Source organism: Schistocerca americana, chromosome 1, assembly GCF_021461395.2.
Source record: "Schistocerca americana isolate TAMUIC-IGC-003095 chromosome 1, iqSchAmer2.1, whole genome shotgun sequence".
Classification (NCBI taxonomy): Eukaryota; Metazoa; Arthropoda; class Insecta; order Orthoptera; family Acrididae; genus Schistocerca; species Schistocerca americana.
In genome coordinates this window covers 616,948,555-616,973,527 of record NC_060119.1, presented here as the reverse complement: position 1 = coordinate 616,973,527, position 24,973 = coordinate 616,948,555, and the positions used below count along the sequence as shown (strand labels likewise).

The window sequence follows — 24,973 nt, the reverse complement described above, 5'->3', positions numbered from 1 at the left end:
GCACATCCTTGCTCAAGCACGCATATGCAAGCAAGCTTGTCAAGCATGCAGTTACATGTGTGGCCACCTTAACAAGACGCAGTATTCACAAATGAGCAGGAGAAAACGTGAGTAAACACTTTCAAAATAGGAAACATAATGGATAAATAAACAACAACGAATAGTACTTTATGCCATAGCTTAACAAAAATTTTACCGACGTCCGCAGGTCAGTCCAGCTACACAAAAACAACGTAAACCCTTTCCATATGCATATCCAAAACAGCCGCAGCTCGGGACAAGCCAAATTCAGTAATGGTAAGGCCAAAACCGAGCATATGCCATGCGTTTTATCGGAATAAATATTTTAAAGGTTGAGTTATAAGCAATAGTTCAATTCAGATAATGTTATAACATCCATTATATTTGCAGAAGACATGATGTACTAATTTAGAACTGTGGCTGATTTCGGTTGTCAGCCACTGGACATACACACACAATGCAAAATAAAAGATAAAGTACAAAAGGCACTTTAATAACAACAAATTCCGATGTAACACATTTCCTAATCTAACATAACTTGCACGTATGTATTTCAGAAAAAGAAAAGAAAAAGTCCATTGAGGATGCCACAAACATGTCTGGGTAATCCCAAAAAGGCAGACCCACCCCTAACTCATTACAAACATGTGCCACGAGATAATAGAAAACCTGAACACAGAAACAGAATACGTAATGAAAAAAGAAGAAAAGTTGAGAAACTCAAATTTCAATTCCAGTTCCAACCTGAGAAACTGAAAAATCTGCCATATAGTATACCAGTTGGTAATAGCCTATTATATAATTCGTCATCCTCCTTTTTTTTTTTACAGTCATTTACCGACGTTACTTCTCTACACACACATCATAGGTGAACTATATATCTAGTGAATCTCCTATGCATATCGAGGCATTAGTGGTTCCAAAACACACACCATGTGCTAATTTCTCTTCTGTTGAACATTGTCGATCCACAGTATCTTTGTGGGTTCTATCAAACATGATAAGAGTCAATCACATATTTATGAAAACATTAGGTACATTAGTATGGCGATTTGAATTATTGCAACATTTAACAAGAAAAGAAATTTTCGACATTACTTGATTACAAGAAGGGATCGGTTGATAGGACATATTCTGAAACATCAAGGAATCATTTTACTGTTGGAGGGAAGTGTGGTAGGTCAGAGGGAGACCAGTAGACGAATACAGGAAGCAAGTTCAAATGGATGTAGGTTGCAGTAGTTATTCGGAGATGGAGAGTCTTGCACAGAATAAAGCATCGTCCAGAGCTGCATCAAACTAGTTTTCGGACTGAAGATACAACGATAAGTTTCCTCAAAACACGACAGACTGGTCCGTGGCCGCTTGTCTGTTGCTGACACTTCAGGGAGATTGGTCAACGCAGAGTCCAAGGGGCACACGACACTCAAATATAGACGCTACGTTTTTGAGGACCGCTTAGTCGAGTATTTCGATAAGGTGATTGTAAATCTATAATAGCCATCCTCTGAGAACCCTATAGCCAGCAGCGACAAAACGCTGTTACGTGAACAAGCTACGAACGTATCGACAAAAACCAATGCAGATCAGAGGCTATTTGAATTGACAGTTTAGAATGGTTAGACAGATGTCTCTGGGTTCCCACAAAGGGCTGTGAGGAGGTAATAGCACAGTAGTAGCAGATACTATGGAGATTCATGAATCGGGATACGTTCAAAGACAGCAGAAGAGCCATGGCGATTAACACAGTGACTTGCAACAAAGATCAAGGGTTAGCAGCAGCAGTGCATCAGGACACTGCTGATTCTCCTGTTACGGACAGTGGTGGACATTCCAAGAGTCCCGACTGATCTCATGTGGTCATTGTCCAATATCATGATATTACCGTCAGAATTCGTTTTTCCCTGTTGGCAAGAATGATCCTCCCATGATACACTTTCCAACTCATACTATCCTGTAACTGGCACATACTGCGGCTCAACTATCTACAAATTCGCGTATTCGTGATTCGAGCATCCAGTGGCAGTAATCCTGCACCAATGCCCTGCAACGTGCGATTGTCACGGATACTCATACAGCAAGTAACTTCAGGACTCCACAGGGAGAAGGTGCTTCTTAATCGTACGGCTACTCACTCTGGTTGTCCAGTGCTGAATTGGCGAGTAATGTACTGTATTATAACCTGTTTTTTTGCACCATTAATAACCGAACCAGGCAGCCCACATGCTGTAGGTCATGGTATTCCACAACTAAACTTGTTTGTCAATGCAACTGCTCATAAACGTATTCTGGTTTTTTAAACAGTATTTGGAAAATTTTTCAAGTGGACATTGATATTCTCATTTTCATAATTACGCTCATTTGTGAAACTGACGTTACTACTTATTCTTACCGATAAAATTGAATTGGAGCAGAACTACTGCACCTCGATTACCACATCAGAATTAGAAATATCGTGTACACCAGCGTGATACACGTGCCACGAGCGGCGTAGGTCGTGAGCTTGGACACTTCTGACCGCTGCAATCGGCACGGTGGATGGTGTGCCGGCGCTGGACAAAGCCGCTGCCGTTGACGTCACCTTGCACCCATTGGCGTCCTCGGAGCAGAACACAAAGCGACGGAAGTTCGTCATCTCATGCTGTACTGGAGGCCGCCTATGCAAATAACAGCTCTCGGAAACCGCGTTTGTTGCACTCACAGTGACAGATTAAATTGATTTTCTGTTTTGACATAACGGAACTCCCCTACTAAATTCATTACCTGCTCTAAAAGAAGCGCATATATTTGTTAACTTTAAGCTCTATTTCATGTTGTGTAATAACTCTGTTTATAATCTACTAGCACGTATTAGTAGATACTTGAGTACACGGTTTTTATGACGTGCTACTACGTCGTGCACTCCAGTAATTGTGTGGTTTTCATGTAATCCTCCATTGCAACGATTAACTGAAGTAGCTTGTCGTAGTTAAACACTCCTTTGCAACGATTAACTGAAATAGCATGACATAGTTAAACAATGTTGTTTCCCGCTCTACTGGACAGCAACTTTTGAACTATGGAAGCCACGAGCAGCTGCATCAGAAATTTATTTTACGACGCCGTATTCTATTGTAAATAAATCTGCCGTGGGTGCCGCGAATGTGAATATGCCTGATCATCTCTTTAATGTAATCATATATGACACAGACTATAGGCATATTTAGGGCCCCACACACGAGCGACGGATCGCTGGCAGTATCGCCGGCAGTTGATCACTCGCTTCAACCCCGCCACACACGAACGATTTACAAAGCAATTTTAGGCTGTATTTCGAATGCCACTGTGTCGCAAAAGTTCTGCTTTGGTAAATGAAATATTATGTTTGGCAGTGGTGGCATCAACCTGTGTATGTCGATTAAGACTCATAAAATAAATATGAAACAAATGGCAGTTTGAATATATCGTGAAATTTGTCAATCAATGATTGACGCCGCTCCTCTACAACGTAATTTTCAGATACAGTTGATAATGGCCTAATATAAACACCGAAACCGGTCTTGTGGACCTAATAAAGTCTAATAAGCAACTAGAGCAGCTTTTCATTAAATGATATGAAAATGTTGCGGTACGTGTATGGAGTCACCAGAATTTACCAAATTCCGAGGAACCGTAAAAGTTCTTGAAGTGTTCAAGACAATACAAGAGAGAAGATTCCATTGATATGAACTTCATGAGAAGAGACCAAAGTCGCGCTGAAGGAGAGTAACGGAGTGGAGGGTCAGGGAAAAATGAAGGCCAAAAACGAGGTGGGCAGGCTGCATTTGAGAGGAACAACTGACAGAGAACATTAAGCAGGACCAGGAAGAGTGAAATAAACTTGAGAGACACCAGTAACATCATATGCAGTCGGGATTTGAGATACATCCAAATACGACAGGTTAAAATTTATTCCAGACTGGGGATCGAACTAGGATTACCCGCTTAACGCGAGCGATCACCTTGACCGCCTCCGCTGTTCTGACACGCTTCCCAGCCGCCCCAAAGTCCCATCTTGCCGTACTCAAGTAGCGTTCGTGCCCATTTTCCTGCTGACAGCTCACCCTAATTCCCACAGGAGTTCGGACATAATATGCATCCGCATTGAAATAATTGTAAGAGCCGTCGCGTTCATAGACAAGTAAGATATGCATACACACACGTATGTATAAGCGGCGCTTTTCTGTCGAACATGTCCGAAAGACTAAACACATATACACAGGCTATTCATTGATACAGCGATCAAACTAACAGGGATTAAACAGGAGACAAAAACAAATATACAGGGTGGTTCACGAAGTTATGCAAATATTTTAATATGTTATCCTACACGTAAAACTAAAGAAAGAGTTCATATAAACATAGATCCGCAAATGTTTAGTTACAGAGTTACTGCTAATAAAAGAGTCTGCCTAAAATTTAGCAACTTCGCTAATATGAAGCCATCGCAAAATTGTACGAGATTAAAGTAAAGCACGATTTCCATTTATTTTGTTGTTGTTGATATGGTGAATCTACACACATCAAAAAAAGTTTTGCGTCACCTCGGTTCCAAGAGTTCCGGAACCTGTACAGAAAATTGGAATAGAGATCAACATAAACATCATTTCCGCCCTTTTTATTGCTTATGAAAACCACACATTGCACGTTGTACCATCATACAGATGTCGTGGTCGAGATTGCTGTACACACTGGTACTTCTAATACCCAGTATCACGTCCTCTTGCACTGATGCATGCCTGTATTCGTCGTGGCATACTATCAACAAGTTCATCAAGGCACTGTTGGTCCAGATTGTCCCACTCCTCAACGGCGATTCGACGTAGATCCCTCAGAGTGGTTGGTGGGTCACGTCGTCCATTAACAGCCCTTTTCTATCTATCCCAGGCCTGTTCGATAGGGTTCATGTCTGGAGCACGTGCTGACCACACTAGTCGAGCCATGTCGTTGTCCTGAAGGAATTCATCCACAAGATGTGCACAATGGGGGCGCGAATTGTCGTCCATGACGAATGCCTCGCCAATATACTGCTGATTTGGTTGCACTATTGGTCGGAGGATGGCATTCACATATCGTACAGCCGTTACGTCGCCTTCCATGACCACCAGCGGTGTACGTCGGCCCCACAAAATGCCACCCCAAAACATCAGGGAACCTCCACCTTGCTACACTCGCTGGACAGTGTGTCTAAGACGTTCAGACTGACCGGGTTGCCTCCAAACACGACTCCGACGATTGTCTGGTTGAAGGCATATGCGATACTCGTCGGTGAAGAGAACGTGATGCCGATCCTGAGTGGTCCATTCGGCATGTTGCTGGGCCCATCTGTACCGCGCTGCATGGTGTCGTGGTTGCAAATATGAACCTCTATGTCCGAACAACATCGCTTTGGTTCACTATGAGACACCTGGACACGTCCCTTGTTGAGAGCCCTTCCTGGCAAAAAGTAACAATGCGGACGCGATTGATCCGCGGAATTGACCGTCTAGGCATGGCTGAACTACAGACAACACGAGCCGTGTACCTACTTCCTCGTCAAATGACTGTAACTGATCGGCTGTCAGACCCCTTCCGTCTAACAGGCGCTGCTCATGCATGTTTGTTTACATCTTTGGGTGGGTTTAGTGACATCTCTGAACAGTCAAAGGGACTGTGTCTGTGATACAGTATGCACAGTCAACGTCTGTCTTCAGGAGTTCTAGGAACCGGGGTGATGCAAAATTTTTTCTGATATGTTTAAGTAAACATGTCCCAGACGTGTATCTGCAGTAGTTTTCCAGAACACCCAGAGAAACAAAGAAGTAATTTTGTAAAAATTTTAATTTATTAACTACTTGGCCCAATTTGTTTTTTAAATTCCAGACAATTGCTCAAAGTTTTCAATAGAAGTTGTACAGAATTTAATTTTGGAAAAATGATGGTAATAACGTTAACTGAAACTGTATGAATGTGCCAGATAATCTGCTTTTATTAATACCATAACACACTTGAATTCATGTTAAACCGAAAAAAAAAAATCGCAGTGTTCAGCAAGTTGTACAATTTACATACAATTTCACAATGCATTCATAATAAATGTTCAATAATGTCTCCACCACGTTCAGTGCATTTAGATGCACTTGCATTAAGAGAATTTGTTGCTCGTTTCAGTTTCCGAGGGCTATTCTTAATTTCGTCTATTGATTAATAATGTGAGCAAGTAATGCCTCACGTGTATTGACTTTGTCCTCATAAAGTATGTCTTTCATTTATCCTCATACACAAAAATCCGTTGGTGTTAAATTGGGTGATCTGGGTGGCCACAGACGTGTAGCGCCATGTCCAATCCATTTCTGGGGAAAATGTTCATTTAAATTTGTAGTAACGGCATTGGTGAAGTGTGGAGGCGCGTTGTCATGTTGAAACTACATTTGCAATCGCGTAGCAAGTGAGACATCTTCGAGCAAGCAGGGTATTTCTTCTTGAAGCAATTGTAAGTACGTTTCGACAGTCAGACGTCCTGGGAAAATGATTGGTCCAATAAAGTGTGTGTTGATTGTACCACACCACTCATTTATGTTAAATCGCTGCTGCAAATTGCGACGCACTGTTGCATGTGGGTTTGCTTCAGACCATAAGTGCTCGTTATGTAAATTATTTATACTATCTCGAGTAAACTGTGCCTCATCAGTAAATAAAATGTACGTGTCTGACTGCCGATTAGTATTTAACCAGTTGCACAACTCCAAGGTAAGGGCGAGATCTCCCGGATGTAAATGATACACTTTCAGTTTATGATAAGGATGTAGATTATTGTACTTCAGTGTACGACATGCCTTAGATTGTGAAATGCCTAATCATTAAGAGATATGTCGTGTACTCGTACCCGGGCTACATTGAACAGCAGCCATAATATCCTCATCATCGTCGTACTGCCGGCCGGTCTGGCCAAGCGGTTAAAGGCGCTACAGTGTGGAACCTCGCGACCGCTACGGTCGCGGTTCGAATCCTGCCTCGGGCATAGATGTGTGTGATGTCCATAGGTTAGTGAGGTTTAAGTAGTTCGAAGTTCTAGGGGACTGATGACCTTAGAAGTTAAGTCCCATAGTGCCCAGAGCCATTTGAACCATTTTGAACCATCGTCGTACTGATGATGAACGCTATGTAGAGAACCTGTCTCCCGTAACATTCGAAATACTCCATTAATGGTTCGTGCATTCGGAATCCTCCGAGTTGGATAACGTACGCGATATCGTTAACTGCAGCCGTAGCATTACCATCACATTTGCCATAAATAAACATCGTATTGGCGTATTCGTCTGTCGTAAATTTGAAAGGCATCCCTATTTCATAAATAATCTACAAACTACAACAGTTACTATGTGGTTACACTTAAATACACTGTTCAAAAATGGTTCAAATGGCTCTGAGCACTATACGACTCAACTTCTGAGGTCATCAGTCGCCTAGAACTTAGAACTAATTAAACCTAACTAACCTAAAGACATCACACACATCCATGCCCGAGGCAGGATTCGAACCTGCGACCGTAGCATTTCGTAATGCAACTAGATGTCGGAAACCCATTTTGCGTGAGCACTAGGCATGCGTAGGTAATACAAGAGTGGAGCAGATAAAGGTCGTTACGTCTAACGTTGTTACACCAAGTGTTGATTTGAGATACGCAGTATACTGTGATGTCACACTCTTCGACACTGGTACGCAGCTCGTGGTCTCCTTCTCGCTTCCCGAGCACGGGGTCCCTGGTTCGATTCCCGGCGGGGTCAGGGATTTTCACCTGCCTCGAGATGGCTGGGTGTTTGTGTTATCCACATCATTTCAGGAAAGTGGCGAGATATTCGCTACCTTCTCACCGAGCGAGGTGGCGCAGTGGTTAGCACACTGGACTCGCATTCCTAAGGACGACCGTTCAATCCCGCGTCCGGCCATTCTGATTTAGGTTTTCCGTGATTTCCCTATATTCCGGGATGGTTCCTACGAAAGGGCACGGCCGACTTCCTTCCCCATCCTTCCCTAATCCTATGAGACCGATAACCTCGCTGTTTGGTCTCTTCTCCCAAATAACCAACCAACTACCTCCTCATTAGTTACGTATCTACCCGTCTAATCTTCAGTATTCTTATTTAGCACCACATTTCCAAAGCTTCCGTTCTCTTCTTATCTAAACTAATTATCGTCCATTTTTCACTTCCATACATGGCTACACTCCACTCAAATACTTTCAGAAAAGACTTCCTGCCACTTAAATCTATACTCGATGTTAATAAATTTCTCTTCTTCAGAAACGCTTTCCTTGCCATTAAAAGTCTACATTTTATATCCTCTCTGCTTCTACCAACATCAGTTATTCTGCTTCCCAAATAGCTAAACTCATTTACTACTTTAAGTGTCTCATTTCTTAATCTAATTCCCTCAGCATCACCTGATTTAATTCGACTACATTCAATTATCCACGTTTTGCTTTTGTTAATGTTCATCCTATATCCTCCTTTCAAGACGCTGTCAATACCGATCAGCTGCTCTTCCAGATTTTTTGCTGTCTCTAACAGAATTACGATGTCATCAGCAAACCTCAAAGTTTTTATTTCTTCACAATGGATTTTAATCCCTTCTCCAAATTTTTCTTTTGTATCCTTAATACTGCTTTCTCAATATACAGATTGAGTAACATCGGGGATAAGCCCTATCTCATTCCCTTCCCAACCACTGCCTCCCTTTCGTGCCCCTCGTCTCTTATAACTGCCATCTGGTTTCTGTACAAATTGTAAATAGCCTTTCGCGCCCTGTATTTTACCCCTGCCACCTTCAGAATCTGAAAGAGAGTATTCCAGTCAACATCGTCAAAAGCTTTCTCTAAGTTTACAAATGCTAGAAATGTAGGTTTCCTTTCTTTAATCTATCTTCTAAGATAAGTCGTAGGGTCAGGATTGTCTTGCGTGTTCTAACATTTCTATGGAATCCAAACTGGTCTTCCATGAGGTCGGTTTCTACCAGTTTTTCGATTCGTCTGTAAAGTAGTCGCGTTAGTATTTTGCAGCCGGGACTAAGCTGATCGTTCGGCAATTTTCACACCTGTCAACACCTGCTTTCCTTGGGATTGGAGTTGTTATATTCTCCTTGACGTCTGAGGGTATTTCGCCTGTCTCATACGTCTTCTCACCAGATGGTAGAGTTTTGCCATCGCTGGCTCTCCCAAGGCTATCAGTAGTTCTAATGGAAGGTTGTGTACTACAGGGGCTTTGTTTCGACTTAGGTCTTTCTGTGCTTTGTCAAATTCTTCACGCAGTATCATATCTCCCATTTCATCTTCATCTACGTCCCATAATATTGTCCTCGAGTACAACGCCCTTGTATAGACCCTCTATATACTCTTTCCACCTGCTTCATTTACTGCATTTTCTCCTTTCATCAGTTAAATTCAATATCTCTTCTGTTACCCTGGGATTTCTAGTAGCCCAAGTCTTTTTACGTTCTTGGTCCTCTGCTGCCTGCACTATTTCATCTTTCAAAGCTACCCATTCTTCTTGTACTGTACTTCTTTCCCCTGTTCTTGTCAATCGTTCCTTAATGCTCTCTCTAAAACTGCCTACAATCTCTGGTTCTTTCAGTTTATCCAGGTCCCATCTCCTTAAATTCCCAACTTTTTGCAGTTTCTTCAGTTTTAATCTACAGTTCATAGCCAATAAATTGTGGCCATAGTCCACATTTACCCCTGGAAATGCCTTACAGTTTAAAACCTAGTTCCTAAATCTCTGTTCAAAAATGAGTGTGACATAGTAAGGGACCAAACTGCTGAGGTCATCGGTCCCTAGACTTACACACTACTCAAACTAAGTTATGCTAAGAACAACACACACACCCATGCCCGAGGGAGGACTCGAACCTCCGGCGGGATGGGTCGCGCAATCCGTGAATGGCATCTCAAACCGCACGGCCACTCCGCGCGGCCGAATCTCTGTCTTACCATTATATAATCTATCTGAAACTTTCGAGTGTCTCCGGGCCTCTTCCACGTATACAACCTTATTTCATAATTCTTAAGCCAAGTGTTACCTATGATTAAGTTGTGCTCTGTGCAACGTTCTATCAGGCGGCTTCCTTTCATTTCTTACCCCCATTCCATATTCACCTACAACTTTTCCTTCCCTTCATTTTCCTACTATCGAATTCCTGTCCCCCATGATTATGAAATTTTCGTCTCCCTTCACTATCTGTATAATTTCTTTTATCGCATCGTACATTTCTTCTCTCTTCGTCATCTGCGGAGCTAGTTGGCATACAAATTTATACTACTATGGTAGACGTGGGCTTCGTGTCTATTTTGGTCACAATAATGCGTTCACTATGCTATTTGTAGTGGCTTACACGCACTCCTATTTGTTTATTCAATACTAAACCTACTCCTGTATTACTCCTATTTGATTTTGTATTTATAACCCTGTATTCACCTGACCAAAAGTCTTGTTCCTCTTGCCACCGAACTTCACTAATTCCCACTATATCTAACTTTAACCTATCCATTTCCCTTTTTAAATTTTCTAACCTACCTGCCCAATTAAGTGATCTGACATTCGACGCTCCGATCCGTAGAACGCCAGTTTTCTTTCTCCTGATAACGACGTCCTCCTGAGTAGTTCCCTCCCGGAGATACGAATGGGGGACTATTTTACCTCCGCAATATTTTACCCATTTAACCATGCAGTAGAGCTGCATGCCCTGGGGAAGAATTATGGCTGTAGTTTCCCCTTGCTTTTAGCCGTTCGCAGTACCAGCACAGCAAGGCAGTCTTGGTTGTGTTACAAGGCCACACCAGTCAGCCATCCAGACTGTTGCCCCTGCAACTACTGAAAAGACTGCTGCCCGTCTTCAGGAGCCACACGTTTGTCTGGCCTCTCAACAGATACCCCTCCATTGTGGTTGCACCTACGGTACGGCTATCTGTATGGCTGATACATGCAAGACTCCCCATCAACGCAAGGTCTGTGGTTCATGGGGTGAGTTTCCTTTTACCATATGTTTCCTTTTACCATATCTAAATGAATAAAATGGTGCAAGATTGTGTTTGGGCATGTAATTTTTCAGTGGAACATCGGTGCGCAACTGATGCAACACCACATATCGGAAAGGATATTTGCAGGTTGTTAGTAAGACTTGTCACACACATATAGTCGAATCTCAGACCAGATATTATACGACTTTTACCTTACAGGGTGGGCAAAGAATAATAATATGCAGTTCAACCAAAAACCTTGAACCAACTGCAATCAACGATCTCCTCTACGCACAGTGCTTCTGTTGACAATTGTTTACTTAGCAGATCCTGTAAAGAAATATATTGCCAGCGATGGTACTTGTATGAAAATAAAATTCGTAGGAAACAAAGTCAAGTCCTCGTAAGTGTGTAATCATAAATGAAATCAGTCAAAATCATTAACAATTACAACTAGTCAAAATTAAGTAGTTAGTTACCATACAACCAGCATAGTAACTTAAAGTGTGTTTTACTTTACTGTATAGATAAATTTTATCAAGCTATACCGTTGCTTTAATAACTAGCTGTCTATCTACGTCTCTATATTGTGTCTGCGAAGTTCCATACGCCGTAGAATGCACGTAGTTTCTGACTTTGGTACAAAATAGATTGTCGCTCCGTAAAATATCAGCATATTTGAACATAAAATGTTGGCTTTGCTGTAGCGGTTGGTAATGCGCACTATCTAGTACAATTATTTTGCTCGTGTTCTGATGATACATTTACTTACGTAAGACTGTTCGAGTAGCAGTTTTCTTAATGTATCCTTTATTTGCATTCATATTGACATAAGAACGGCTATGTATTTATTTTCGAAGGGTTCGGGTTAGTTATCTCCAGACTCTGAGTGATCTATTTTATACACATCGTCGTTTTTCTTCCTTAACAGTGATGCACGTCTTATACCTCTTAAGTTCGTGTATACGGCGTTTGTAAACGGGGGCACGTCAAAAGTATCAGTCAATCAGTCAGTTAGTCAGCAATAATGATGTAAGTGACTTCGACAAATTATGTCATTGCCTTTGCTTCTTCTTCTTGCTGTAACCGTGATTGATATGATCATTGGTGCTTTTATACTACTACCCATTGGTAAATCCAGCTCTACGTACCTTGAGTAAATCTTTCATGTGTTTGGAATGAAGCCCAAAAATGCAAATGATTTAAAGATGAAACTAATCGCCCAATAAATAATTTGGACGTTCAAGCAACCGATGAAAAGGATATTGTTGCTTTCAACAAGTCATGCATTGGGCAAATATACTATTTACATATTGTCTCGCATGGAAGTAGATGGTTTGCTACGCCAGTTTTCAGGCAGAAATTATACATTTCTTTTTACTTTTCGTCATTATTTCATACTGAAAGACTACTATAATGAAAACAACGAGACTAGAAGAACAGAATTCTGTAGATACTATTTGCCTGCTACAATTCTATTTGAGTAGCTCGAAACTGAAATGTATTTATTGATATGAAATATATCGTGATGATTTTAGATTAACACAAGAATCCGAAAGAATAGAAATACAGGTAAATTGGCTTAAGATTCAGTGGATCTGCTTTAACTATTACTTGTGTATTAGCATCTATCTATCTATGCTTTACAAAAGAATAACATTGCATCAGTAAAATATGCAGATCTTTTAGCTCTACCAAACGCTGGACTTTAAATACCCCAGTTGCTCTTTTGAGTTACTTAAGTCACTGTTGCTATGACATCACCCCCAACCCCACCCATTTGTTACGGCGTCGTTGGGCTAAAATGACAAATTAGAAATACAGAGAACTTTTATTGTCACGTTATCCTTGGACTTAAGTAGTATATTTTGTTGTTGAGCGTAATATAGGTCAGATACATTAGGTGAATATATCCCAAACAAGAATGAATGAGTATACTAAATTGTAAATAAACTCCTCCATTGCTCATTCCACGGTTGTCGGAGATGGGTGGCGGTAAATAGCCGTTACCCAACGGGAAGCAAAAGCTTTGAGCAGATGAGTAAAGGAAATATCACTGGAAAACACCCGGTGGCGTCTATTCTCCACTCTAGGGGCGGCTTTTTATGACTCGCGGAAAGTAATGGGAAGATGTAACAATCTCAAACTTCCCACAAAATTGTATAAATAGCATGATGGGTCCAAGATGAGAATTCCGGACGTAAAATATCTTCGTGTTCGGCTGATCATGAGGGAGGTGGTGAGAGAGGTCACATTGGAACAAGCACGGAAAAGGAGTTTAAGCGTAGGAATATGGAACGTCAAGACCCTATTACACGCTGGGAAGTTGGAGAAACTAAAGGAGGAAATTATAAAAAAAAAAAAAAACGTAGTGGATATAGTGCGAATCTCTGAAATGAGGTGGGAAGAGAACGAAGAATTTATAAGTGACAAAATCGGGGCATTTTGTTCTGGAGGAGCTTAAAAAGGAATTCGTGCTGCTGACATAATATTACGACCAAAAGCTAAGGATAACGTGCTGCCAGCGAGATACACATGCGACAGATTGATACTGAAAACCTAAGAAAAGAAAAAATCTAGTGACACTACAAACACACATGTCACACAGCGGACTACCCGAAGGAGAAGTAAACGAAAACAATGACAACGTTGAGGACGTACTAAAGAAAGGAAAGGGTTAATAAAATGGGTAACTGAAATGCGGTAGTAGGTGAAGATCGAGATGGAAAAGCTGTGAAAAATACAGATTATGAAAAAGGAATGAGAGGGAAGAGCTCTTGGTGGACTTCTTTAAAAGTAACTCCTTAGTCACTGGAAATACATGGTACCGTATAAACAAGGCAAGCAGAAAATACACTTGAACTAATCCAATTGACTCATAGATCCCGGACTGGCAGTATTTTGCTACAGAGAACAATTGGAAACTGTCTGAAAAATGTTTATACGTTACCAGATTGGACAACAATGAAAATAATGCTCTCTTGATAGGAGACATAATTGACTGACTGAAAAATATAGAAAAAGAAAAATGAAGACAAAATTTAATGTTGAGCGACTTAAAAGGGAAGAAGAAAATTGGGGCAATAAATCGTCGTAATCATCATCAACAACAACAACTCGTAAATAAATATTCATTATCTTCTGTAGGTTCATGTAAAAGAACAAATACATGAGGCAGACAGCCACTTGCTGTCTAAATATAGTTGTCACTGATAAGGTTTAGGAACCAACTCGCAGTACATAAGACGACGAGCGACATTTCTATTACGTGGGATTAGCTCTGCCAACAGGCATTAAGGCATCGTTACGAGTCGCCAAATAAAGAGGTCAGAGGTGACAAGGAGTTGGTGATGTAATGTGTGCTAAGGAATAAGGCAAACAAATTTTCTGAACAATGGAAGTAAAAGACCACGCATATTCTGCGGCGACTGGCTAACTCTGGTGACTGTGAGCTTCGTGATTGTATTGCATCACTGAAATAATTATTTATTAAATATTCCATCGGCCACTTTCGGTAATTTATGATTGGGTTACTGTAACAAAAAATGCCACACATTTCAAATGGTTTAAACTAAGTGCCAGATGTACAGCACACAGAATTTATACATTAATCTTAAACCTCAGTTTTATGCTTACTGGTTAAAGTAGGAATTCGCTTTTGCACGGCGTGTGCTGATGCTAGTTTTTGGTACTCATGGTTGCTTTCAGTTACTCACAGTTTCTTAACTTTGGATTCTATTGCTCATAGTTTCTTAATGTCTCTATAAGGCCAATTGCAGTTTATCTATTTCTTCGGAATGCTCTCTCGTCACTCTTCTTTGATGTTGGAGATATATTGGCGTTAAGTAACTGTGTATGTAGATGCTGACGTTGAATGATCGTCCTACGAAGACTTCATGTAGTGACTCGGTTGTTATTGAACGACATGCCACAGCACATATATGTCTGCGAGGACTAGGTATCTTGCTTTAAGGGAACACAGTGACGAACACAGTGACCGTATTGTAAACAATTTTTCTACTATATTTTTCAGCCACAGCTCTCGCAAATGATACCCTAACCGATTTCGATTTCTTAGTAAGTCATCATCAGACGATCTGTTTAAAAACAAAAAAAGGGGATCGTTGAGTGCTGTAAAACTAAGTTACAAAATGAAACTAAGTTTTACACGCAATTACACGCATTTGAAAGCATATTCGGCCTCGGTATCATAACAGGTTTCGATTTATTAGCAGTATAGCCTGCTTAAAGAGAACGAAAAATTATATCACTTGAGTGACTTGCAGCTGAAAAATATAATAGGAAAATCGTTTACATAGATGGTTGTTTTCGTCACGTTTGGAAGGGAGGTATATTCTGTGTTTCTGTGGTTCATTTCATAAATTTTACGAGGATCTAAGAGTGTAAATGTAGAGACCATCGATTCGTCCACAAGTCGATTTCCACTTCCGAATACTGCCACATTCGGCTATTAAATAAATACATCTTCCATTTTTTTAAAGCATAAGACGATTTCAGATGTGTAACGAGAGTTGACGAGAGAAGTGAGTTAAATGGCATTAAAAAAAACTCCAGACACAATATAAGAGCGAATTTAATTAATAATTGGCATCTGCGTTGTGTACTTAAAAAAGACAGTGGAGAAAAAAGTTGTAAGTCAATACACAGTGAGGTTCGTTATGGGCAATTTCTTCACACTATTGTCTCACTGTGAAGATATTGCTAACTCATAGCGGCAATTTATTTTATCTTCTTCTTTCCACTTTGTACATATATTTGTTTGTTCATATATATTGTCCATCATATAAAATGTAACTGTGAATTGCTTTCATTATATTATGATACAAATTTCCTATTGACATGTTTGTCCTCATCCTGGGGGGGGGGGGGGGGGAGGAGGAGGAGGGCGGGAGGGTTCAGGAGTAATCGTAATCGTGCGGTAGCGTTCTCGCTTCCCACGCCCGGGTTCCCGGGTTCGATTCCCGGCGGGGTTAGGGATTTTCTCTGCCTCGTGATGACTGGGTGTTGTGTGATGTCCTTAGGTTAGTTACGTTTAAGTAGTTCTAGGGGACTGATGACCATAGATGTTAAGTCCCATAGTGCTCAGAGCCATTTGAACCATTTGGTTCAGGAGTAAGCAGTAATTTTAATTTTATGATAATCATTGAGATAACTCTGATGAATTGTATGACTTGTGGAAAGGGAAAGTGATCTCAGAGCAGTGAAAATCAGAGAGAGAGAGAGACAGAGAGAGGACGAGAGCCTTATCGCTAGTGAGAGAGTCGAACAGTGAGAGACAGGGCGACTGCCAGTTCGTGTGTATGCAAATGGCAGATCGAGTTCATGTTGGAATAAAACGTACGCCAAATACCGACCAACACCTGCTTTCCGAATACAGTATGGAATTAATACTGACGTGGACATCGTGAGAAGGAAGTGTTAAACAGTTTTGAGTGACGTGGGCCCCGTGAATTGTTGTTATTTCTCGATAGTATCAATGGAATAAAGAGAAAATAATCCTTCCATCCCCTCCTAATATTCATCTTAACTCAGATAACATAGACCACACACAGGAGGTATCTGGCCTCCCACATCCCAAGTTATTTGTAACGTGTTTACAAAGATGTGTAGCTGCATGCTTTTCGGCGCTCCGTCACAGTAGTAAACATGGCTTAGCTAAGTGCTACTATTTGTACCGATCAGATTATCATGGGTATAGCACACAAGCCCGTTAATGTTTATAAATTATAGTATTATAAGATGTTTTCAACTATTGCCTCCATACTATTTTACCTGTACTTACACAGTGTTTAGTTGTTATTTTATTTTACTGCATGTCAGGCCAACCTTGGCCTGCCCAAGAAATTATTTGAGTGTAACCCAAAACATACGTCGTTAACGGATTAAACATCGTAAGTGTTCTTTTTATTCTGGTTTAATTCTGATGACTAGGGACAATGGTTGCTTTGTACTTTGTGTTTTAATTCTGTTTTTCCTGATACGTGTACAACCGCCTGAAAATGGCTAAACAGCCGAGGCATCTTAGTGTACATAATCAAACTAAATTAGAATTGAAAAACAGCATGCGGGAAACTCATTTCTTTCAAGAAGTCTACTACGGCTGTCGCACCTGTTGTAACTAAATTATTGTCATGATGCTCCGTTTCAAGTTGATGTTTCCGTTTTCAACGATGCCTTGTTGCGCACAGAGTATTGTAAATCATTCAAAATTATCTATTTTTCGTTCCTCTAAAGCAATGGTCGCCACATGTACGGTGTATGCAAAGAAACAGAGATAATATTTTTTGAAATGCCTTTATTGACGACCAGTCGTGGACCACCCAAACAGGTGACGTTTCTGGCTCGTGAGAATATATATCGAAGTTTCGCTTCCTGTTGCGATGGTGTACGTGGTTTTCGTCAGTTGGATTTTGTCAACAACTGATTTTACTAACTGAAAGGAGATTCTTTTTGATATTGGGTCGAACAATGCGGAATACATCAGGAAACGTTCTTCTTCACAGTTGATATAAAATCGAATGTACTGCAGTCTTGGATATGCCTAATATGTCTCTGTCACATACCGATCATCCATGTTTTTTTCGAACAACCGTAGAGCAGGAACATCTAAAGAGAAAGCTAGCGTCCTGCGTATGCCGCCAATATTCAACCGAAATTATCGCGTGTCTTACGTATATCACCGTTTGTTTACATTTTGATTTGAGACTTAAACTTTAATATTAAATTTATTTGTGCTGTTTTTACATAGTTATTTATAAGTAACAGCAGTGGGGAGTAACTGTTGCTGCTAATTATGTCAAAGGATGAAAAGTTGCTTTTCACAAATAAGTACTATACTCGTAAAGGTGTCATTCTAGTTACCTTTCTAGAAAGAGCTGCATTATGCGTTGGAAATATTCCGATATTACTAAATTAATATCCAAGGGCTGATACGTGTGACTGTACAGCAATATATTTGGAAGAGCTAGGGAAACGGTAGAATAACTTAAAACAGTGGAGCTGTCCCTGGACAGCTCAGTCGCTGGGGTCATTGCCAGTGAAAAGCAAGGTTCAGACTTCTAGGTCCGATGCTGCACACAGTTTTAATCTATCAAGTCTTTTCAAGTCTCAATCTGTTATGTACATACGCAGATCTGTCAAAAAGTTTCACATCAGCGAACATTCCGCGCAGAATGAAAGATTAATTCTAAGTCTTGACTTTCTTTGTTGCTTTATCTTGGTCGATGCTGGGTCCAGGATTTGTGGCTGTTTAGATCATTGCACGTGTTACATGACCAACAAACCTCTGTGATAATGCGACCAGCCCAACTTGAAGTTGATTTAAGGTGATGCACCGCACATCACGCAGAAGGACATCCAGATCAAAATGTACCACGTTTACAGCACGACATGTATTTGTACAATCGGGGATAACTGAAGGTTCATCATTTCTAGAAACGACTGCAGAGACAGTTGTGAATCTGGAATTTCTGTAAAGAAGCAAACAAGGAATAAATTAAGGTGCAAGCAGTCTGATAAATGATGGTTACCCAAAGGTCAGATAAAGAAACATCGATTGAAATCGATGTGCGAGAGATGTACAGGAGATAAATTGTAACACGACATCGTAGTCAGTCCATTGTAACCGTAAGTTTATTGCGAGTACTCTCGCCTTGTTGGATGCGTTTCACGTTCTTTGATCATATAACATAGTGATCCCAGTCCAAGAAGTTAAAATCCAACGAAGTGAAGTAAGTAGTTTGTGGGAGGCTCTATTTGTAATGGAACGAAAATTCGTGAAACTGTTCGTGTACTCCGAACAAATTAAACCTGAGACAGCACGTATAACACCTTACCGCCCGTAGAATGATTCTCTTACTTCGATGACAGACTTTATTCTTCAAAGATATGCATAGCAGTAGTTTTGGAATGACTTGTGATATACACGGTCACGCTGCACTACATAACAAAAATTTACATATGTAACAATAATTTACATATGACCTCTGTTGTCCTATCCCGCGTGTAAGATTTAATTTTTTATCGTGGTGTAAATTTTTATGATGTTTATAACAAAACAGGCCAACGCCCTTTAGTAACACCTGTTCCCGTCAGATCATCGAAGTTGAGCGGTCGGACTGGGCTAGCACTTGGATGGGTGACCACCCGGTCTGCCGAGCGCTCTTGGCAGGCGGGGTGCACTCAACTCTTGTGAAGCAAACTGAGGAGCTACCTGATTGAGCTCCGGTCTCGTAAACTGACATACGACTGGGACAGCGGTGTGCTAAGCCCATCGTTAAGGGGAGCCGGAGGTGGTCAAATCCAAAAAATTACGTTTTTTCTTTTTTTTTTCTACCGAAAATTAATTGGAACATTCCTCTTTAATGTAAACTTTGAACTATTGTTCTACTCGCCCTAGAAGTGGAGTTATTACCATTTTCCCCCACGCCTGCAGAGGAAATGGGCGGTCGCTGAATGCATCTCACACCCTCTCGTGACTTCCTGGCGAACTGCTTGGGATTTTCTCGGCCTGTTACGCATACAACGCCTTATGTTACGCATACAGCGAGTGTGCAAGGGTTGGCTACATTGTTTTCTGTGACAAATGAAGCGCTAAGAGCGCGGAACATCGTCTCTTTGCTGTTTACCGTTCGGCGCCTGTTGTTGGTAGTATTATACTTCTTGTGTAAAGCGTTGTTCTGGTTACGATGCCACGTTTTAGTAACCGTGTATATAAGAAGAGGAAGAATGTAGGGAAAAGAAAATTAACACTAATGCCAAGTTGCGATACTACAATTACTGAAAAAGTGCGTTCTTCTGCTAAGCAACACATGGCCGGCCACAGCCCTGTGACATCTTCTAGCAAGAAGCTGACTGGTGGAAGTGACAGATTTCGTGAATATGTTAGTGATAGTGATGATATTAACGAAGTACTGAATATTTGATTATTATCTTCTGTGCTGAAAGAAAGTGTTCTGTGCAAAATGTGTTCAAGTGTAGGAGTGGGACTAGAGATAACAAAGCACTTTGGTTTAGCTTGTGAGATGGAGATAATCTGTGCATGTTGCAAGTATCAAGTGACTTTCTACAATGCACATGCCAGTCTCTTTGGTGAAAATGGACGAATTAGAGCTTTGATGTGAATGTTCGACTTGCTTATGGTCTTCGATCTATTGGAAAAGGGTCCACTGCTGGTAAACTGTTTTGTGGTATTATGAACTTGCCATCGCCTCCAAGCAAATTTGGGTACTACTGTGAACTGGTAGGATCCTCTGTTCAAGATGTGGCTTTGAAAACCATGAAGGAAGCAGTGGAGGAATCTGTAGAAATGAACTGTGGTTCTAGGGATTTGGTAGTGGCATTAGATGGTTCCTGGCAAAAGAGGGGTCATAAATCCCTGAATGGGCTACTTGTGGTGATAGTGCAAAAGTGATAGATGTTGCATTATTATCAAAACATTATAGGTGCAAAAATAAAATCAAAGGAGAGCACAGTGGAACCTGTGAGGCAATTTTAGTGGATCAAGTGGAGCAATGGAAGTGGATGGAGTGAAACAAATTTTTGAATGTTCAGTTCCCAGATACAACGTTAGGTACAAATATTACCTTGGGGATGGTGACTCCAAAGATTTCAAGACTATAGAGGAACTGAAACCATATGGAAATGAATTTGTAGTTGAAAAGTTGGAATGCATTGGGCATGTGCAAAAGCATATGGGTGCACGGCTTCGAAGGCTCAAACAAACTTTGGGTTCAAGTAAGCTCAGTGATGGAAAGACGATAGGAGGGAGAGGCAGGCTTACTGATGAGGTGACTGAACGTCTACAGAGATACTATGGGTATGCTATAAGGCAAAATACTAGTAATGTTAGTGACATGCAAAAAGCAGTGTGGGCATTGTTCCTTCATACTGCCTCTTCCAATGAATACCCTCAACACAGCCTGTGCCCAAAAGATTCCTGGTGCAAATATAATGAAAAAAAGGACTATAATCACAAACATGGTTTGCCAGCAGCTGTGATAAATGCAATAAAACCAATTTTTCATAACGTAGCACAGCCAGAATTGTTACACAAATGTCTACACAGAAAGACGCAGAATCCTAATGAGAGCGTAAGCAATTTGATTTGGAAAGTGATTCCTAAAAGGGTGTTTGTAAGCATAAAAACACTGCACTTTGGCATTTATGATGTAATAGCAACCTACAACCAAGGGAACAGTGTGAAGTGTGAAGTTCTGAAGGTATTAGGATTTACAGCTGGGGTGAACACTGTACAAGCACTAAGAAATATTGACAGAGGAAGGATAAGAGGAGCAGAAAGAAGAGAAAGGCATATGAAGTTGATGGAACAACAGGCCAGAAAAGAAGACAGAAGAGGAAGCTTTTGGAGGATGAAGAAGAAGACCCTGATAATTCATCCTATAGTGCAGGAATGTATTGAGAAACTTAAATAGCCATTTCCCGTAAATTAGAATTTTTCGAATATAAGGAACATTTTCTCAAAATCCACTCAAGCTATAGAGATGAAATTTTTATACAGCACTCCTAGTGGTCAAACTTACATTGTAACACAGCCATTTGGCAATATGTTCAGTAGTTTCATTTCAGTTTAATTATAAAGCAACTATTTGTAAAAAAAATTTGGGTCATTAATAAAAAAAATAATTGGAAGGAAACTAGAAAAGATAGTCCAAAATCCCTCTGTCATAACTGCAATAGTAAACCACTCTATATGTAAAAAAAAATTTCAAATTTTTCTATTTGGTAGTTTATTCATAAATGTTCCTCAAACTTAGTGATTTTAACATGGGCAGCATAGGCACCTCCGGCTCCCCTTAACCAAATCCAGTGGCTCCTGTGGGCTGAGGATGATACAGCTGCCAGTAGGTACCGGTGGGCCTATTCAGCCGAAGTTGTTTTTTGTGTCACAAAAGATCTAAAGGAAAATGAAAAAATATGAGTATTAATTGCAATAATTTGACATATGTTTCACTCGCGTATAGACTGAATGTGTTTAACTACCTACGAATGTAAAGATGTAATACAGCAGATGCAACATCGCATGTTTAGATTATCCCTGTTGTTATATTTCGGTTTTGGCGTAATTTTATTTGTTGATAACAAATTAATATCCACAGTTACAATAGATACTTCATAGCAAAATTAGAGCTTTTCAGTATGCATTATTATTTGATTAGTTAGATGTGAGAGATTAGAATCATCAAAGATCACAGACTTTCGTCAAAGATGTCAGAGAAATTAAACAGAATCGTTGTTGAAAAATCTGAGCTGCAGATTCGGATTATTGGGTTTAGATCATTACGAGCACGGAAATTATTTTCTCTTGTTTGAGAAGGTAAATTGGCGGCAGCGTAGGAGTGCAGAGGAATGTAATATTGACTCAAGCAGCCCCCAGACATAAGGTAGGAATATGAAACATTCAAAAATTCATAAATGAATTAAGAACATATCTTCTAGTGACTCCTGTAATCAACTGTTCAAATATTTCGACTCTAGATTTGCAAATTATCGGTAGCGTTGTGTGAAAGTAAGTTCATTGTAAGTAATCCTACATGTGTATACTACGTAACATACTGTACTTGCGCAATTTCTGATTGTTTTGTAGTTGTTGCATCTATTGTAATAACTCGATAACTGTGGAATAATGTATGTGCAAACGAGGAGCAGCTGTTTTAAAAGTATCAGCATTGGTAGTAAGAGGATAATTTACAACATTTTGGACGACAAAATTCTGTTAGCTACTTCTCCGTGATAATAATGTGTAACTGAGTCATTACGTTGTTTGATAACTCTCCCTTCAGTCGCCATTTAGAGAATACACAAGAATGAGAAAGAAAGACACTCTGGACACAGCTTCTCGATTACTTCAAAATGTACAGGTACCGTAGTTCTTTTACCTGACAGAATGTTCTTCTGCTCAGACTGTAACAACAATGGTGAAAGGAAGAGCTTCTGTAGTGGTGTGTCTGTTGAAATACAGCGTGATTCAAAAAGGACTTAACAACTTTGAAAATCTATATAAATTAATTCATAGTAACTACAGAGGTGAGTGTAGTGTCAATTTGTAGGGAAATACATAGGTTTTGTCTCGCGTTTGCGCAACTCGCCGGTGAAACTAAACACTTTCAGCGTATTCCAACTTTGACGACACTAGCTGCATCAGTTTTTAGGTTATGTGTATTCATAGAGTGTGGCGAATAGCACCGGAAAGCCTAGTTTACACGACGACACTAGGTTGCATGCAACTGCGCTACCGGTCACTGCGCATGCGCTCCTCGCGTTTGCACAACTCGCCGGTGAAACTAAACACTTTCGGCGTGTTCCAACTTTGGCGACACTAGTTGCATGAGATTTGAGGTAATGTGTATACATAGAGTGAAGACAAACTAAAATATGCAGTGAGGAACGGAGAATAATGTTCGATTTTTGGATATCTATGCTTTGCATAGGTCTTTGTGGGATTTCAGTGATGGTGATTACAAAAATAAGCGCCGGCCGCAATGGCCGAGCGTCTCTAGGCGCTTCAGACTGGAACCGCGCGACCGCTGCGGTCGCAGGTTCGAATCCTGCTTCGGGCATGGATGTGTGTGACGTCCTTAGGTTACTTAGGTTTAAGTAGTTCTAAGTTCTGGGGGACTGATGACCTAAGATTTTAAGTCTCATAGTGCTCAGAGCCATTTGAATCATATTTGAACAAAAATAAGCAATATATTGCTGCTTCTGAGACCTTCACATGCGATCAGAACACAGATATTTTTACAATATCTGAGCTGCAGGGCAAAATTTATTGAATTAGAAGCACATATACAACTGAGTTAAGAAAAATACAGGCAAATGTAATTCTAGCTGTGAAAATGCTCTCATCTACAATACTAAAATCCCATAGTTCGAGTTGGCGGACTTTTTTTTTAGGGAATTTTGTTGACAGGAGGGAAGGCTACACAGGTCAAGAAGCTGCATACTTTATTCAATATTTACCTATTTAAAACGTCGCAGCAGTGCTCCCCATTCACAGATGTTTGAATTTAGAAATATTGCCATTGTACAGGTCTATCTTCAAGAGAGTAGTTTGCAAACCATTCTCTTCTTAATGCGGCCTGTTTCGAATAATTACTGCTTGCTGTTAATGTCAATAATTATTACTGTTAATGTAAATAAGTATTGGTGTTAACGAAAAAGCGTCATCACCAACTAAAACCGCATCATATAGCGTGCCGAGTGTTCTCGATTGTAATGCACGCAATGTGGTATGTAATTTCAGTTCTGGCGACAGTGCCTCATGCATTACAGTATCTTTACTCCTTGTCGCATAATGAACTCTATTTAGAAGAAACGTGAACAGTTCAGGTGACATTCTAAGATAATTATAAGAACTTTTTGCGTCTTCCATTATTTCAGTAAGGATGCTGAGCAACCAAGCTGACCAGTCACGAATCGAAACACGTTTCTTATTTTTTGTTCTTATGCAGCGATTCCACGCAACAGGCGTTAACTCCATGATAACTCGTGCGATGTGCAGCAGCCAAAACTTTTATTTCAGACACGACTCAGGAACCCATAAAACGACGAAACCGAAGTGTATACTGGCTTCGCCGTGTCTACAGTCAAATATGAAACCATTTACATGCAACTCATTCCACGCAACAAGTGGCGCAACCCAATGTCGTCGTGTAAACTAGGCTTAAGGAGCGCTAGCGGCAGTTGCGTTAAAAATGGCTGCCTTCAATGGACCCGTGCGTGCTATCTGTGTATTTTGGGATGAAGAATCGAAGTCGACGGCGACAGTTCAGCTAATTTTCGTACCAAGTACGCTAAAGATCCTCCTAGTAGGCCTACAATTTATGAGTAGAAACAGGGTGCTTGGTAAGACAAGGGGAATCATCAGGTCGTCCAAGCACATCTGACGACGTCGTTTAGCGAGTG

General features: G+C 40.5%; 1 protein-coding gene across 2 annotated transcripts in view; it reads right to left on the bottom strand.

Moving 5' to 3' along the window:
• The window catches only part of LOC124625433 (ATP-sensitive inward rectifier potassium channel 8-like), a 137,839-nt gene that overhangs the window by 100,041 nt on the left and 12,825 nt on the right, over positions 1–24,973 (bottom strand). Inside the window, exon 1 of one of the 2 annotated variants that reach the window (XM_047149171.1) lies at positions 2,414–2,521. The exons of the other annotated variant lie outside the window; for it this stretch is intronic. The gene's annotated coding sequence lies outside the window, so the exon portion shown is untranslated. Of the gene's footprint in view, positions 1–2,413; positions 2,522–24,973 lie in introns of those variants that run through there. 2 annotated transcript variants of the gene reach the window in all.